Source organism: Protopterus annectens, chromosome 16.part0, assembly GCF_019279795.1.
Source record: "Protopterus annectens isolate FY-2018-M chromosome 16.part0, PAN1.0, whole genome shotgun sequence".
NCBI classification, from domain to species: Eukaryota; Metazoa; Chordata; order Ceratodontiformes; family Protopteridae; genus Protopterus; species Protopterus annectens.
In genome coordinates, this window is record NC_056750.1 from 256,196,079 (window position 1) to 256,212,593 (window position 16,515).

The following is a 16,515-nucleotide window of genomic DNA, read 5'->3' on the forward strand; positions in this document are numbered from 1 at the left end:
TGCCTGTCTACCCTTCCACTGGTAAAGTAAGAGCAACTAGTAAAGAACAGAATAAGTAGCTGCAAAAAATAATCAAATAGGGCAAGACAGAAATATTCATCAATGAGCATGCTGCAAAAGACAAAAAAAAGATCAGTGGCATTCTGATAACAATAGTCAGCTTTTTCAGATAGGCAGGAAGCCCACAGAAAAGAAACTGCAGCCTGCTGCTCAAGAAAAAGTGAGAATTATAACAAAATATGGAAGCATACGCTGACTGCACCGAAAAGCTGGTTTCACACTTTTATCTCAAAATATACTACAGAATTAATTCAGTATCACCACTGCAAATGCACCAGTGAGATTTCAGCACAATGTGTGAGGATCTAGTAACCTTTTCCCAAGTCAACTCCATTTTGGAAATGACTATGACAAAATAAGGTTGGTGGGAGTACCCATACTGAATGATGCATTGTGCAGGGTCTTTTCCAATGAAAAGATGTACAAGGAAGAGGCGTACTTATAAAGGAATGCATTTATAAAGAAAAATAATTTTTTAAATTTGATAATACTGTGCGACTAATTACACTCCAATAGCATAAAAACAGTTCAGTAGGTTCCTCACTGAAAAGAACATACTGTGGAAAAAAAGTGCAGTATTGGTACTAGGTAAAAGTGAATCTAACATACACAGATTACATCTTACATATTGCATAATGTAATTTTTCTTTCCAGTCACACAGTGCTTTTCAAATGAGGCTACTGATGCTGCAAATTCAACTTTTCCTAAACTGTGGCAAACTTTAAACTGATAATAAAATCATCTGACCAGAGCAAGGGACACATCCCCCAGCAGTAAGAGGGGAAGGGAACTTGGCTCCTGCAGAAACTTTTTTTTTTTGGTAATCAGGGTGCTTAGCATTTTAATGACACAGGATTTCTTCAGTACTTACAACTTGTAAAATGCAAAGCTTTGAAAGACAGAAGAAAGGGCTGTAAAATCCTGTCTATCAGTAACAACCAACTGACAATCAACTTGTAGAAGGACTGTTTGACTTCCAAGAAAACTGTGGATTGCAAAACATGTATGACAGTTGCTTAAGTTCCACTTACCTGTAACAGTAGATGTTCATAGAACACACCGCTTTACTGGGATATGGGTACTAATGCCCTGCTACCCTCTATCCTGCAGTCTGTCAAAGCTCAGAACTCCTGCAACTGCTCAACTGTAGGTGGGAAGTATCAATCAGCTGCCAGAAGTAGGGTAGTCCTTCAGAGCTAGAGAGAGAAGGCCTTCAGTTTTTCTTGTACAAGTAGATGGAAACACAAGCTTTGCAAACACCTACTAGACAGAAGGCCTTCAGTTTCTCTTGTACCTAAAAGGAAGAGTAGATGGAAACACAAGCTTTGCAAACACCTACTAGAGAGAAGGCCTTCAGTTGTCCTTGTACCTAAAAGGAAGATTAGATGGAAACACAAGCTTTGCGACGAACACCTACTGTTACAAACACACATAAAAAACAAAAGCTGCTAAATAAAAAAATAGCAGCAACTGCCACACACAAGCTTACAGTCAGGCCCTGGTGGCCTAATGGATAAGATATTGGCCTTCTAAGCCAGGGATTGTGGGTTTGAGTCCCATCTGGGGTGATATAATCTTGATACAAGTGGAACTTTTTTTTTCTGGGAGGTTGGCATAATGGTTAAGGTGTTTAACTTACAAACACACGGTGCAGGGCTTGGTTCTCACATGGGGCAATTGGCTTAGGCCTGTAAAGGGCAGATAACCTAGTACTAATCTTTGAAGCTATGAACCTATGTGCATGCAACTAAGGGGGGGGGGGGCGTTGGTGAGAGGGTAATGACAGTTAAGCAGTGTGTTCTAAGAACATTTACTGTTACAGGTAAGTGGAACTTATGCAGCTTTGCTATGTTCAACTTACACTGTCTTCTTACTAGCACATGGATAAATTCCCAAAGCTTATCCAACCTGGGAGGAGGAAGGATAAGGGTCTAGGAGCCCCTTGAGAATGTTCCTCACAAAGCCTGCTCAAAATAAAAAAAAGAAGTATCCAGTATGTACTGCTTCATGAATGTATGGGAGGAGGACAAAGTTGCGAACTCTAGAATATTGCTGGAGTCCACTCCTTTCCAATATGCCACAGAAGTGGCTCTTTACCTTTCCTCAATTCGCTTTTCCATAGTGGGTATAACAAAAACAATAGCAGAGGACAACCAACATGAAATGGTTTGCTTAAAGACAGATTGACCTTTCTTTGCCCCACAAAAGGAAATAAAAAGTCTTTCGGCCTTCCCAAAGGGCTTTGTTCTGTCAAGTTAGTATTTGAGCTGCTGATGTACACACAAGGTATGAAGTATCCTCCCCCTTACTCTTAGGTTCTAGAAAGAACACAGGGAGATTAATGGACTGATTGAAAGTGAACTCTAAAACCACTTTTGGCATGAAAGAAGGATTAGTACACAACACAACCCTATCCTTGTGGGAAATAAAGAAAGGGTGTTTCCCCATGACAGCTTGCAGCTCAGAAACTTGCCCTACAGATGTCAGCAATAAGCAAATGTTTTCTGTGTTAAGAACCGGAGATAAGCGTCAGCTGCTGATTCTAAAGGAGTTCATGTCGATTTTTTCAGAGCATAGTAGAGATCTCATGAAGGAGGAATTTCATTGTGAGGGGGTTTCATATGCAACACTCCTTTCATGAACTATTTTACCAAGAGAGAAGAAGCAGGGGAGATCCACAGGCATACATGCAGAGATGGCCAATAAATGAACCTTAATGGACGCATACAATAAACCGTACTGAAGTAGCTCACACAAATATTTAAAGACCACAGGGACATTAACCTCAATGTGCCCCCTGTTTCAATTAAGGAACCACCTAGAAAACCTTATCTGTAATCGTAAGATTGTCTAGTAGCAGGTTTCCTGCCTCTAACACCTGCTGCACATCTTCATGAAACAAGTACCTAAATGGAGTCAAGCCTGTCAATTGAAGCTTCCTCAAATTGGGGTGCAACAGTCACCCCTGAGACTATGTGAGCATATCTAGAGTGTGAGGAAGTTTGAGGCAATTGCCCTTGGCCAATACCATCATCAGGGAAAACTAAGATTGCCTGGGCAAATAGGGTGTCACCACAATTAACTCTGGCATTTATATCTGAACTTTCAGCCCAAGGGAATGAGAATGCTTCTGTCCTCCAAGAATGGCTGCAAGGATGTTTAGAACATACTTTATCTAGTTGTCTAGTTCGAAAGGAGGTGAAAAGATCCATTTGAGGCATTCCCCACATCTGGACTAAATCCTGGTACATCACTTGTGGGTCTGCCAAGAAACTGCTCAGTCTATTTGCTGCAGCATTCTAGAATGAGAAGATGCATGAAGCCTGAAAGCTCAGAGAATACTGAAAAGCCAGCTCCCAAGCCATCATTGCCAACCAGTACAGAGGGTAAGACCTCGAACCCCCTTTTGCTGAGATATTTTGTAATCACCTGCAGAGGACCCAGAGTCCATAGGTGATGAAATGCCTTCAATGTGTGAATCACTGCCAGTAACTCCTTGATACTACTGTGTTTCCGTGCATCCTTACGTTCCAAAGTGGCTTGCACTTGCTTCCTTATTGACACAGCTTCCGATGAAAGATTAGACAAATCTGTCTGAACATGCTGCACAGGCATCTAAAAGAAGAATGGAAGTCCTGGACTGACACTTAACTGTTCTCTCCACCAATGTGACTCTCGTCTGATGAAAGGAAGCGCCAGTGGCTAGGTTTTCAGGGAATGAAGCTGCTGGGTCCAACAATTTTGTAAATACCACTGAAATCTTTTTCATGCATAGGCAAACCAATGGTATCATAAGAATCATGGACGTCATCATTTCAAGAATTTTCAGGAATTCTTAGGTCTAGGCAACATTCTTCTTGAAGAATTCCAAAAACACTCTTTGGTAAGACAGGGTCTTGTCTTGGACAGAAAGGCCATTCTTTCATTGGGAGTTAGATACCCTAGAAAGAGTAGCCTTTGTGTGTGTGTGTGTGGGGGGGGGTTGGTCCAGGCACGACTTCAGGTGGTTCAACTTGAACCCTAGAAGAGACAGTAAAGCTGAAACCTTTTCTAATGATTCCAATGTCTGTACACAGACTTTGCACAAATCAGCAAGAAGTCCAAGTAAAAAAATGTGGATGTCCATAGCCTGACAATGGGCCACTACTGGGCAAGGCCTTTTGTAAGCACTTAAAGAGCAGTGGATAACCCATAACCCAAAGGACAACACAAACAAATGAAAGTGAGACCCAAAGACAACAAATCTCTGATATCTCTGGAAGCGATGTGCAACGGGGATATGATGATAGGTCCAGTGCCACCATGAAGCAGTGTTCCATCAGAACAGGAAGCACTGTCTGTAGGGCGAGCGTCTTTTACTTGGGAACCTGGATGAAGGTGTTCATAAAGGAAACATCCAATACAGGTCTCCATGAAAGTTCCTTGACTGGAAACCAGGAAAATTCAAGAATTAAAAATCCCTCATTCTGTCTGAAGGGAACACCAGTTCCTCTGCCCCCCCCCCCCCGGGTCTAGCATATGCTGCAGAATAGGAGGGAATAACAAAGTCCATTCCAGCTGATGAGGGGAAACTCTCTTGAATGGAGGAAGGTGATCTTTTCACAGCCATTGGTTACCCCTGTCCACAATACTTAGAACCCATTTGTCAGAAACCACTAACAGCCACGCCACCTTGTTGAGACAATTTTCGAGATATAGCACTCAGCGAGGACTTGGAAAAGACGGGTGCCCCTTCTCGGCACAGTCAAACTGTAAGGGGATTATCCTTTTTGGGAAAGGGACTCCTCTTGTCATGCTTAGCGGAGCTCTCATCCTGCCGTTTCCTTTTATTACCTTGGCTCTTGTTAGGCTAGGGCTTTTGTTTAAAAGGCTGCCAAAAATTATCCTGCTTAAAGGAGGAGAACTTGAGAATATGAAACATTTTTGACACCTCTTGCATCAATTTACCTTTGTAATCTAAGTGTTTAAGGATTTGATTAACTGCTGTACCAAACACACAAACTCAATATCAGCATTAAAGATCTTACTTTTAATTCATTACAGAAATTCTGGCTGTGCAACCACACATACCTCCTCAACATTACAAACAAAACTGCATTTCCTAAAATAGTGTCAGCCTCCTCCAAGGTACTCTTTAAAGCATGTTTTGACAGCTGACAAACATTGGAAACAATATCTTTGACTTATGCTTTTTACTGAACAGGCAACAATACAGCAAAGTCTTCCAAACTATATGTGCATCGCAACACAGACAGACTTCCACATAAAACAGTGATGGTTAATATTTTAAAAGCTACCATTCTGGCCTACACCAGCTTCTTTCCCTGAAATTCTAGTCACTTGTCTAATTTATCTTGAGGGACTAGATTTGAAGACATGGTCTTATTAGAAATGATTACCAGGAACATAGACGGGTCTATATCAGCATTTTGAAAATGTAATAGTTTGAATCACAAAGTATCTAACTGAAATGATCGAACTATTAAATTTTCGAATGCAGATATAAAAAAAAAAAAAAAAAAAAACTAAAGTATGTAGGCAGGGGGCAAGCCCCCCTGCACCCCATCCACATAGGGGGCTGCACCCACCACACCCCCCGCTACTTAAATATACCAACTCCAAGACCGCATTACATTGTAGTAAACAGAAATCTCCCCCTTACGGAAATTTCCGTTTACCCATTCGATGTTCTGCACTTTCGGCATTCTTGCATCGACAATCTCACATTCGATGCTGTCAACGTTCGAGATGCTGATAGGAACCCGACACAGACGTAAGGTCCATAGACAAAGGGGCTTGGGGACCCGGAATGTCAGACGATACTCTGAATTTCCTGAACACATTTTAGGGACAGCTTCAATAAGCAGAGAGAAATGCAAGCTTCCTTGAAAACATCCACCAACGCCAGGATCACTGCAGGAAGGGACTCTAGGACCAGTACCTCATCCTCCAAAAAATGTTATGCCCTTGCCATAATGTTCCATCTGTGTTGTCGATATTTATTCATTCTTGATGAATGGGACTTGGTTTTGACTCCTTGGAACCAGCTTGGCCATTATACAGCTCACACCAGCCCAAAACTCTTGAGCTAAGGCACTACCCACAATGCCCCTCTCTTCATTACCTCAGATCAAGTTTGCACTCTAAGTATAGGAAAGACAAAAGCCCTGTCTAAGGTAGAACCCTACAAAGCTCCCAAGACACAAAAAATTCAATCCTCCAGAAGTACTTTGGAGGGGGCAGGAGGGAGGGATGTCAATAATGAATGAAAATCAACGACACAGATGGAACGTTATGGTGAGGACATAACTTCTTTATCTGATGTTGTCAATCTTCATTCATTCTTGACGAATAGGACAGAGTCCCCAGCTACTTTAGAGCCTTGGGTGGCCCTAAGGACAGATATTCATGAGTACCATAGAGCCAAAGGATGCTCTTCCCCTGGAGACCATGTCTAATTTGTAATGAGTTATAAAGGTATGAGGAGCTGCCTATGTTGCAGTGTGCAAATTTCTTCCATGGAGGCCTTGGAATGAGAGATAGCTGAAGTAGATACAGATCTGGTGAAATGCTTTCTGCTTGGAGCAGGTAGTTTGAGTTTATTCTGATTGTAGACAAAGGTAACACAATCCTTAAGCCATCTTGATAAGGTAACCTTTGAGACTGGCTGACCCAAGGTGGGTCCTGAAAAGGATACAAATAATTGGTCTGATTTTCTAGATAGTGAAGTTTCTGCCTGGACAGAACAAACCGTCTGTGGACGCCCAGCATATGCAAGCAGTATTCACCCTTTTTTGAAAATTTTGGAAAGAAAAACAGGCAAGTCTGTAGACTGGTTAATATTCAATTTTGATACCACTTTGGGGAGAAAGGATGGACTGATTCTTAGTAACACTCTCTGTGAGAAATGATACAAGAATGTTTCACACACACAGCCTGTAATTCGGAAATTCTCCTGGCAGAAATGATAGCCACCAGGAAGACAGTCTTCCAAGACAAAAAATATGAGGTCGCAAGTAGCTGCTGGCTCAAAGGACGGTCGAACTAGACACTAAAACTAGAGTCAAATCCCATGGTGCTACAGGATCTTTGAATGGGGGTTTCAGATGTAAGGGACCTTTAGGAAAGGTTCTGCATAAACGAGACATCAATGAATTGTCATCAAATCGGCTGTGAAAAATTGGAAATAGCCGCTAATTGGACTATGATGGTGGAAGTAGAAGCTCCCAGTTCAAATAATAAAGCTAGATATTATAGAATTTTATCAAGTGATGCTGAAAGGGGGTCTATATTGTATGTACTAGCCTAAATTAAAAATCTTTTCCATTTGCTAAGGTAGAGTTTCCTAGTGGATGGTTTATGGGAAGCCAGAAGAATCTTTTGTACTGAAGAAGGTAAGTTCTGCCTGGCAATTACTGGAATTGGAGATATCAAGCTGTCCGCTTCAGTTTGTGAAGACTGGGAAGTACAAACCCCTGTGGGTGAGATAGCAGGTCTGGAACAGGGTCCAGATTTCAAGGACAGTGAACTAGGTTAGGCCAAAGGAAGGGGAACCAGACTTGATGGGGCCAATATGGTGTAATGAGAATTACTTTGCTCCTCAACCTTTGGGCTTTCCTCAAGAACTGCAAATCAGTGGAGTTGGAGGAAAGGCATAAAGTAGTCCCAGGGGCCAATTGAGGAGGAGCGAGTCTCTCGGGGACTCCCCACGTGGGGAAATTAGGGCAAAATAGCCACTGCATTTGTTGTTTATCGGAGAGTTGAAAAGATCTCAGCAAGGCTGGCCCCAACAATGAAAGACTTTCATCGCTATGTTGTGATTGAGAGACCACTTGTGAGGCAGGAAGATGCATCTGTTCAGTTTGTCCACAATCACAATGGAGCTTCCCGGGATATGCGTTGCTATCAGAAAGCGGTTGGAAGCAACAGCCCATTGCCAAATCCTGAGGGCTTCCTGACACAGTGGGTAGGTAGGACCTAGTTCCCCCCGTTTGTTGATGTATCAGACACCGACATGTTGTCTGACAGGATTGCAACTGTCCTCAAAGGAAGGACAGACTGAAAGGCTTCCAATGCTAAAAGCACTGCCCGCAATTCTAGGACCGTGATGTGCAAATTGGCCTCTTGTTGGGACTAAGTGCCTTGGACTGTCTTTCACAGATAATGCCCCCCCCCTCCCCCAATCAGGGAAGCATCTGTGGTCACTATGGCTTTGGGAGGAGGGGGAGAAAGGATGTGGCCCTATAAGGTTTGTTCTGACTTCATCCACCAGGATAGATACTTTTTGCAATGATTTGTAATTAGAATTAGATGAGATATCAAATGTGAAAGAATTGACCATTGTGTTTCCAAGAGCCACTGAAGCAGCCTCATATGATATCTTGCTAGAGATACTAAGGTTATTGTTGCTGTCATAGTTCCCAAAGCTTGAAATACCAGATCAGCAGGGACCTTGTTTTGGGAAATGATTGTCTGAACTTGCGACCTTAATTTTTGTAGCCTGTGGATTGGAAGAGAGGCTATACAAGAAAATGTATTTAGCCTTGCTCCTATGAATTCTAGTTCCTGTGTAGGAGTCAACTGAGACTTTTCATTGTTAATTGAAATGCCTAACGATGCGGCGAGGTGTAGCATGAAGTGTGTGGCAAAAAGCAGCAGATGCCTGGAGGGGGTGGTGAGGAGCCAGTCATCTAGGTATGAAAACACTCTGAATCCGCGTAACCTCAAGTGAACTGTTACCACTACCATGCACGTGGTGAACACCCTGGGGGTTGTGGTGAGACTGAAGGGCAACACTTGGAATTGGTAATAACTGGCTCCCAGCCCGAAGCAGAGATATCTTCTGGAGCGTTTGTCCATCTTTATGTGGTAATGCGCATCCTGAAGATCTACAGAGCACATACAATCTTTCTTCTCCAGAAAGGGAAGAAGAGACTGAACCATGACCATTCGGAATTTTGTTTGTTGAGCAAACTTGTTCAGTATGCAGAGATCCAAGTCTCCAGTCTCCTGTCTTTTTGGCACTAAAAAGAATCTCAAGTAAAATCTGGATCCTATTTGGTCTGATGGAACTTCTTGGATGACATTTTTGGAGCAGCTTTTGAATTTCCACTGCTGGTGCATCCCTCTAATTGGGTAGAACACTGGGGATTCGCCTTTGGATCTTTGTTAAGAGATTGAAGGGAATCTTGTAACCTTTGTTAATAATTCTCTGCAACCATGTGTCTGAAGTTATCATGAACCAGGCTGGTTGGTGCAGTGAAAATCTTCCCCTGACTGTTTCCAGAGGTAAGCAATCGGACCTCTGTTCTGGAATGCTGGTAGCATTGTCCAGAAAAGGAATCTCTGGATCCCCTAATTACGTGGACCTCCTCTGCCACTGGGAGGGAGCCTTCCATTAGAACTCCCCCCTCTGCCCCAGAAGGGACTAATCACCACAGGTGTCCCGAAAAGGCCCTTGGGATTTCTTGAACCACATTTATCCACTCCGCTGATTTCTAGAATAGGATCGTTGAGGAGTAGCGAAACGAATGCCCATGGCAGAAAGAGTCTTTGTCTTTCTCTCAACTGGCTAGTGTGTCTCTAACTTTGGGGCCAAACAAAGACGAACTGTCAACAGGATCATTGACAAAGGATGACTTGAAAGGCTCCGCAAAGTCACACAAGTGCATCCAGGCATGGTGCCTTATGGCAATGCCTGTACCTGCTGCTCTAGACGTTCCTTCAGCTGCATGAGCAATGGCCGCAGGGACTATTCTGAAATAGACTCCAAGGTGGCAAGCTGAGAAGCAACTCCATCCTGTAGCTCATCAGACAGAGCTCCTGCAAGCGTATCCAAAAGCACAATTATCAGATCCCTTTGGAGTCTAGCAAAATGCGCCATGAAATTCAAAGGCCTAAGACTGATGATCAGTGAGGCAAAGACCCACTTCCCAAACCTGTCCATCACCCGAGGCTCACGGTTTGGAGGATAGGCAGTAGAACTGTCCTCGACAAGTTCCTTTTTTGGTGGCCGCTGCCACCACAACCACCATGGCATCCACTGCTAAACCCTTTCCCCAATGTGGCTGGTCTTCTGGGGCTTACAAAATTTTATCTGGTCTCTGGACGCCCGCTGTACGATAAGCTTAATTACTTTGTCAATGGGTGGAGTCACCCAGGAAGCAGATGGGCAAGCACAGAAAGCTTGCAAGAACATATTCCTCAAAGGATAGGTTTGAGGACTTCCAATCACTGCTGTGTTTTAGACTTTCTAGGATGTCTCCAAAGGAGACATCTTCAGGGGATGATCGGGGAGAACCCTCCCCTTCAATGTAGTCTGCGTCTTCCGTAACAGATTCTTATGGAGAATCTAGGTGCTTCCTCTTGCAAGTCTTCTTACTGGACGGTTCTTCAGTGGGGATCTCTGGAGAAGACTCCAAAAAAGTGGGACCCTGAATAGGGATGTCTTGCACCTCCTGTGCCTGCTGACCCGACAGGGTAGATTGTGACAGCTGCGAACCAGAGGACACACAAATGTGACACTCCGACGTAGAGGTGCCAGCTGGGAGCCTGTTGAGGCTAAAGCTATCTCCATGATCTGGAAGGCAGGCCCACCTGAAGAGGGATGGGAGTCTGGAACTGAGAAAACCTCGGAACCTGGGTCACACCCTGCTCCGATGAGCTCCTCCAAAACAGGAGCTGAGGGAGGGTTCGAAACCACCAGAGCCAAAGACGGAGCCATGCTAACCGTACTGAAGCTCCCGGAACCAACAGCCAAACCATGGTCCTGGGTGTGCAACAGATTCAATGGTACAATGACATCAGTACTGCCCCATTGCCAAGGTAGGGTTTACCATCGGCATCGAGACAGCTGATACTGGGATAGTCGAAGTGGTGGGCTCCAAACCTCGGAAAGAGGTTGAGGAGGAAAGTCTGGTGGAGTCCTGGGAGAATATGCCTTGGCTCCGGAAGGAAGGGAGGTCTGAGTAGGTGTGGGAAGACCCCTGGCCACCAAAACCTAGTCCATCAATCTATCCATGTCCACTTCAGAAAGACTTCTGGATGAATGGATTGAAATTCCTGAGGGAGAGGTTTATCAACAAGAGGACTGGGGAGGTGACCCAAAAAGGGGTCCACAGAAGGGGAATATTTAGTCCTGGGAGGTAGAAATAACTAGACTCTCGGCACCGAAGGCTGTTGAGCAGAAGGGGAAGCCGGAACCAAATGAGAGGTGAGTGAAGCTGGTGCTGAGGAAACTGTCAGTGCCCTTGAGGCTGTCGGTGCTGAAGTAGTCAGTATTGGTGAAGTGACCATCGTTAGCGATGGAAGACCTAACCGTCAGTGCCGAAGGTAGTTTCTCTGTCATTTTAGCAATCTTAGCCCTCAGTTCCGAAGACACACACAGAATCAACAAATTATGAGGTTTTGGCTCTTGTGCCGATGGTGAGGTCGGCACAGAATGGCTTCTCTTTTTTTTATTCCAGTTTAGGCAATTTTGTCGACTCTTGCTTAGAGAGGGCTTATTCAAAGGAGGATTTTAACAATACTTTCAGGATAAGCTTATTGACGTGTTCTGCCAGTAGACAGGCACTGAATCCCTGGCAGATCTTGCATCCAGTATCTAAGTGAGGCACACCCAGACAGTACACACAGGAAAAATGCCTATCTGAATTGGGCATCTTTCTACCACAATCCTAACACTGCTTGAATCCTGATGTGCCCTTTTGCCACCATGTTTTAAGTACAAAACACACACACACACACACACACACACACACACACACACACACACACACACACACACACACACACACACACACAAAGGAAAGCCAGAAAATTTACCAACAATGGTATTCAGAAATACCCATAAGGGTAAGGATAGTAGGGAAGAAGCAAAAGAAAAGATACCAACCATGGTATCAAAATTTATCAAAGGAGAAAGGGGAACAAGTTACCAACAATGGTAACGAAGAATACTGTTAGGTAAAAATGGGGGTTGTTTAACTCGAAACACACACTCAAGGGTATAGCAGAGAGAAAGGAATATCTAATCTTTCAAAATGAGAAGAGTGTAACCAATAGAGTTATAAAGAGATATAAAAAAATGCACTTAGCTTTGGGTATCGGCTGACGCGTCTTATTTTCAGAGGGGCAAACGAGATCTGAGGTAATGGAGAGTTTTTGGCTGTCACGAACTGTATAATGGCCAAGCCGATTCTGAAGAGTCAGAACGGAGTCCCACTCGTCAAGAATGAATGAAGGTTGACAACATCAGATGTTCATATTTCTGCCAACCTCGAGGACAGTAGAAGATTGTTCTCAATTAAATACATCACAAAATTTAGTCAGGATTTGGGGGGCATCTGTTTTGGTTCCTGTATGTGTTCCTAATCAGACAGGCAGAACCCTTAGACATCAAAATCAAGATCCTTAAATGAATGACTGCAGATGGAAGCTAAAACATTACTAATAGCTGCGGATACAACCTGTAATTACCTACCTGAACAATGGATCTAGCCACAGCCACCACGTCAGGTGAAAAAAACAGACAGGGACTGTTGCATTACAACCCGGTGGGAATTGTCTCTCTTATTAGCATATGCCACACTGGAGGGAGAAACCCAGAGGAAGATGCATCAACCCTGGCAACGAATTCTGCACCTCTGAGTTCCCCTGTACCTAAAGAGTTTGGTTCTTCCATACCTGAACCATGCAATAGTATAGCGCCACAGAATGCATCATACACAGTTGTGATACCAACACTACACCATGGGACCTGGAGATAAAAAAGCGAGGGGTCTGCTAGCCTGCTCTTGGCTGGGGCTACTGCAGAGTTGCACGCTGTAGGCTGAGGCTACTGCAGAGTTACAAGCTGTAGGCTAAGGCTACTGCAGAGTTACAAGCTGGAGGCTAAGGCTACTGCAAAGATACAAGCTGGAGGCTAAGGCTACTGCAAAGATACAAGCTGGAGGCTAAGGCATACTTTTTTGCTTTCTTTTTATGTTCTTTAGGTCCAGATACGGTATATGGTGGGTGATGGTACAGTATCAGAGCCCATCAGTGCAGGGGGAAAACTAGCAAGGTCAGAACCAACTACTGTAGAAACAATAAGTCCGGTATCCAAAGAAACAAAATCCAATATTCACCCTTTAAATAGCTGTCAAAAGACTTTTTATAGAGGAACTACCAGAATACTGCACTGAGGAAAAAGCCAGTAATTTAAGTAGTCCAACACTAAAACAACTACATAACATAAAAAAATAAATTGTAAAATAGCTAATTTTACCCCAAATTAATAAAAACAGCCTAAATTAGTGTTAGATCAAGAACTGAATGTAAACAGAAACAAGATGGCAACAACATTGCAAGGTAATTGAAAAATGTGTTTTAAAAGTCATCACACTACACAATTCATTCATATATGTAGGGAAAAAAAAACTCTTGTTATGCTGACAAAAGTTTCAAAATAGAACCTTAAATCAACGGAAATACCTGCCACAATTTACTTGCGATTATTGCGGAAGTTAATGACAGAACTTCACAAAAAAACGGCTCCAGTGCAGAAACTCTAAAGTATTCACCAAACATCACAAAAGTCTTGGAAGGAGTTTAAAACACCACACAAACTAGTAATCAACTTAATAAACAAAGTACATGTTTATACTGTAACAGAGAATAAAATACCGAAAACGTATACTTAATGTTTTAAAACAAACAAACAAATGCACATTAAACATAGTTAAAGCACTAAGAAAAAAGCAGTGGGAGGAATTAAAAAAAGGGGGGGGGGGGTTTCTAATCTGAAAACTGAAGAAGTAAGCAGTCTTCTCAGAGATCCTTCTCTTCCACTGGTACTAGAAAAAAAACTGAAGGGCTTCTGTCTGTGGCTGTGAAAGACTCCCCTACTTCTGGCAGATGACTGGTCCTTTCCACCCATGGAAAGGCAGTGTTAGGAGTTATGAGCTTTGACAGACTGCCAGATTGAGGGGAGCAGGGACCTACTAACTCATATGCCAGTAAGGCAGTGTGTGTTTGTTGAACATCTTTACAAAAGGGATGGGATGACAAAGGCTACTATGCCAAAAGTACAGTTTTGTACCTACCATAAATGTAGATGTTCAAGTGCTAATACAGCTGCAGTCATAACAGATGGGTTCTCCTGCCGTCAGGCGGGTCCTCGGTTGGCCGAATTCCAAAGTCTAGGTCCGGCGTCGGTTGTCGTCGCTTCTTCCCTGACGTCAGTGCGACAGGGGTATAAAGGAACCAGCCGACGCCATTTTCTTCAGTTTTTCTTGCCCCAGATGTCAGGTACCCCCAGAAGGAAGGCAATACATAAATTTGTGAGATAATGCAGTGCAATATAATCAAAATACAGTAGTTGCAAGCAAATACATCATAAATGAAAACCCCAATCAGGTTGTAAGAGGATGTGTTAGCCTATAGGCCTGTCCCAAGAGGGGAAGGAGGGAGGGAAACCTGGACTGCAGCTGTATTAGCACTCAAACATCTACATTTATGGTAGGTACAAAACTGTACTATGTTCATCGTGCATACAGCTGCAGTCATAACAGATGGGTAGAATCCCAAAGCTAAGAAAGGGGTGGTAGGCACTAGGTGGAACTAGGAGGAGCCAAAATGCCCTGAAAGACTGCAGTGGCAAAGCCTGCTCTAGATTTGGAGTATAATGGTAGGTTGTAGTGCTTGGAGAAGGTATGCACAGAACTCCAAGTGGCTGCTTCCAAAATATCCTTGGTAGGAACTCCTCTGAGGAAGGCTGCAGAGGTGGCTGTGGCCCTGGTGGAATGAGTTCTAATACCTGTAGGAACAGTTTTGCCATGAAAGGAATAGCAAAAGCGTATGCAGTGGGCTATCCATTTTGAGATTGTCTGTTTGGAAATTGGCTTCCCTTGAGCTCCTACCGCATAGGCCATAAGGAGCTGTTCTGATTTTTTGAAAGGCTTTGTTCTGTCCAAATAGTAATGCAGTTGTCTGTGGATGTCCAAGGAATGTAGTAATCTCTCCCCTTTGTTTTGAGGATTAGGATAAAAAGTAGGTAAATGTATGGCCTGATTTAAAGCTACCCTGGATACCACTTTAGGCATAAAGGACGGGTTGGTTCGTAAGGAAACTCTGTCCTGATGGAAGATGATAAATGGCTGGACAGCCATGAGAGCCTGTAGTTCGGAAACTCTACGAGCTGAGGTGATAGCCAGAAGGAAAGCTGTTTTCCAGGACAAATATTGCAAATCTGATGAGGCAGCTGGCTCAAAGGGAGGCAAGGTCAGTTTTTCCAGAATGAAATTAAGATCCCAAGCAGGTATTGGTTGTTTCCTTGGAGGCCTTAAATTCTTAGCCCCTCTGAGGAACTGTCTTAAGAGAGGGTGAGAGAATAAAGGTGGATCAGTGTTGTATTCTGCAGAAATGTTTGAGGCATGGATTTTGGAGGAGAAAGAAAGTCCACTGCTTAGCAGTTCAGCCAAATATTGTAGTATTTGAGGTAAATTCAGTTTTCCAGGATCCTGGCCCTTTTTCTCATTCCAGACACAAAAACGTTTCCATTTTGCGGAGTAAGCTTTTCTAGTTGATGGCCTTCTGGCCTCCAAAATGACATCCTGCACCTCCTTGGAGAGTAGGGCCTGTTGTGATGCTAAGGAATCTTCCATGCGGCTAGATTGAGTGTTTTAGCTGGCTGTGAAGAGTTTTGAAACTGTGCTGAGTCAGAAGAGGCATTAGAGGCAGGGTCCATGGTGGGGAATGCGTCAGGCTCCTCAGGAGTGGGTACCAGTGTTGCCTTGGCCAGTCCAGAGCAATGAGAATCATCTTTGGTCTGTCTGCTTTGGTCTTTAATAGAACTTTGGGCAGCAGAGGAAGAGGAGGGAAGGCATAAACTGTCATTGATGTCCAACTGAAAGAAAGAGCGTCCACTCTCCAGGCCTTTGGATGGTAGATCCTTGAGCAGAATTTTGTCAATTGATGATTCTTGTGGGAGGCAAAGAGATCTATGTCTGGCCTTCCCCATTCTTGGATTATTTCTGTAAAAACTTTTGGATGCAATTTCCATTCGTGTGGATCTGTCATATTCCTGCTTAGGTTGTCTGCCAGCGTGTTTTCCTTGCCTGGCAAGTACTGTGCTTGTAATTCCATTTGTGAGTCCATGGCCATGTTCCAAAGAGACATGGCCAGTCTGCATAGGGGTAAGAATGTGTTCCTCCCTGTTTGTTTACGTACCACATAACTGTGATGTTGTCCGTTCTTATCAATAGTTGACCTGGTTGTAGAAAGTCCTTGAAAGCTATAATAGCATTTATTACTGCTAGCATTTCTTTTTGATTGATGTGAAGGTGCTTTTCTTTTTGGGACCATTTGCCCTGAATGCACCGATCTGTCATGTGCGCCCCCCCAGGCGTAGTCCGAGGCGTCTGTTGTGATGACTTGATTTGCTTGAGGCTTGCTGAATGGAAGACCTGTGTTTG

General features: G+C 43.6%; 1 protein-coding gene across 1 annotated transcript in view; it reads right to left on the reverse strand.

The window, feature by feature from the left end:
* The window catches only part of PHF19 (PHD finger protein 19), a 1,075,260-nt gene that overhangs the window by 445,415 nt on the left and 613,330 nt on the right, over positions 1-16,515 (reverse strand).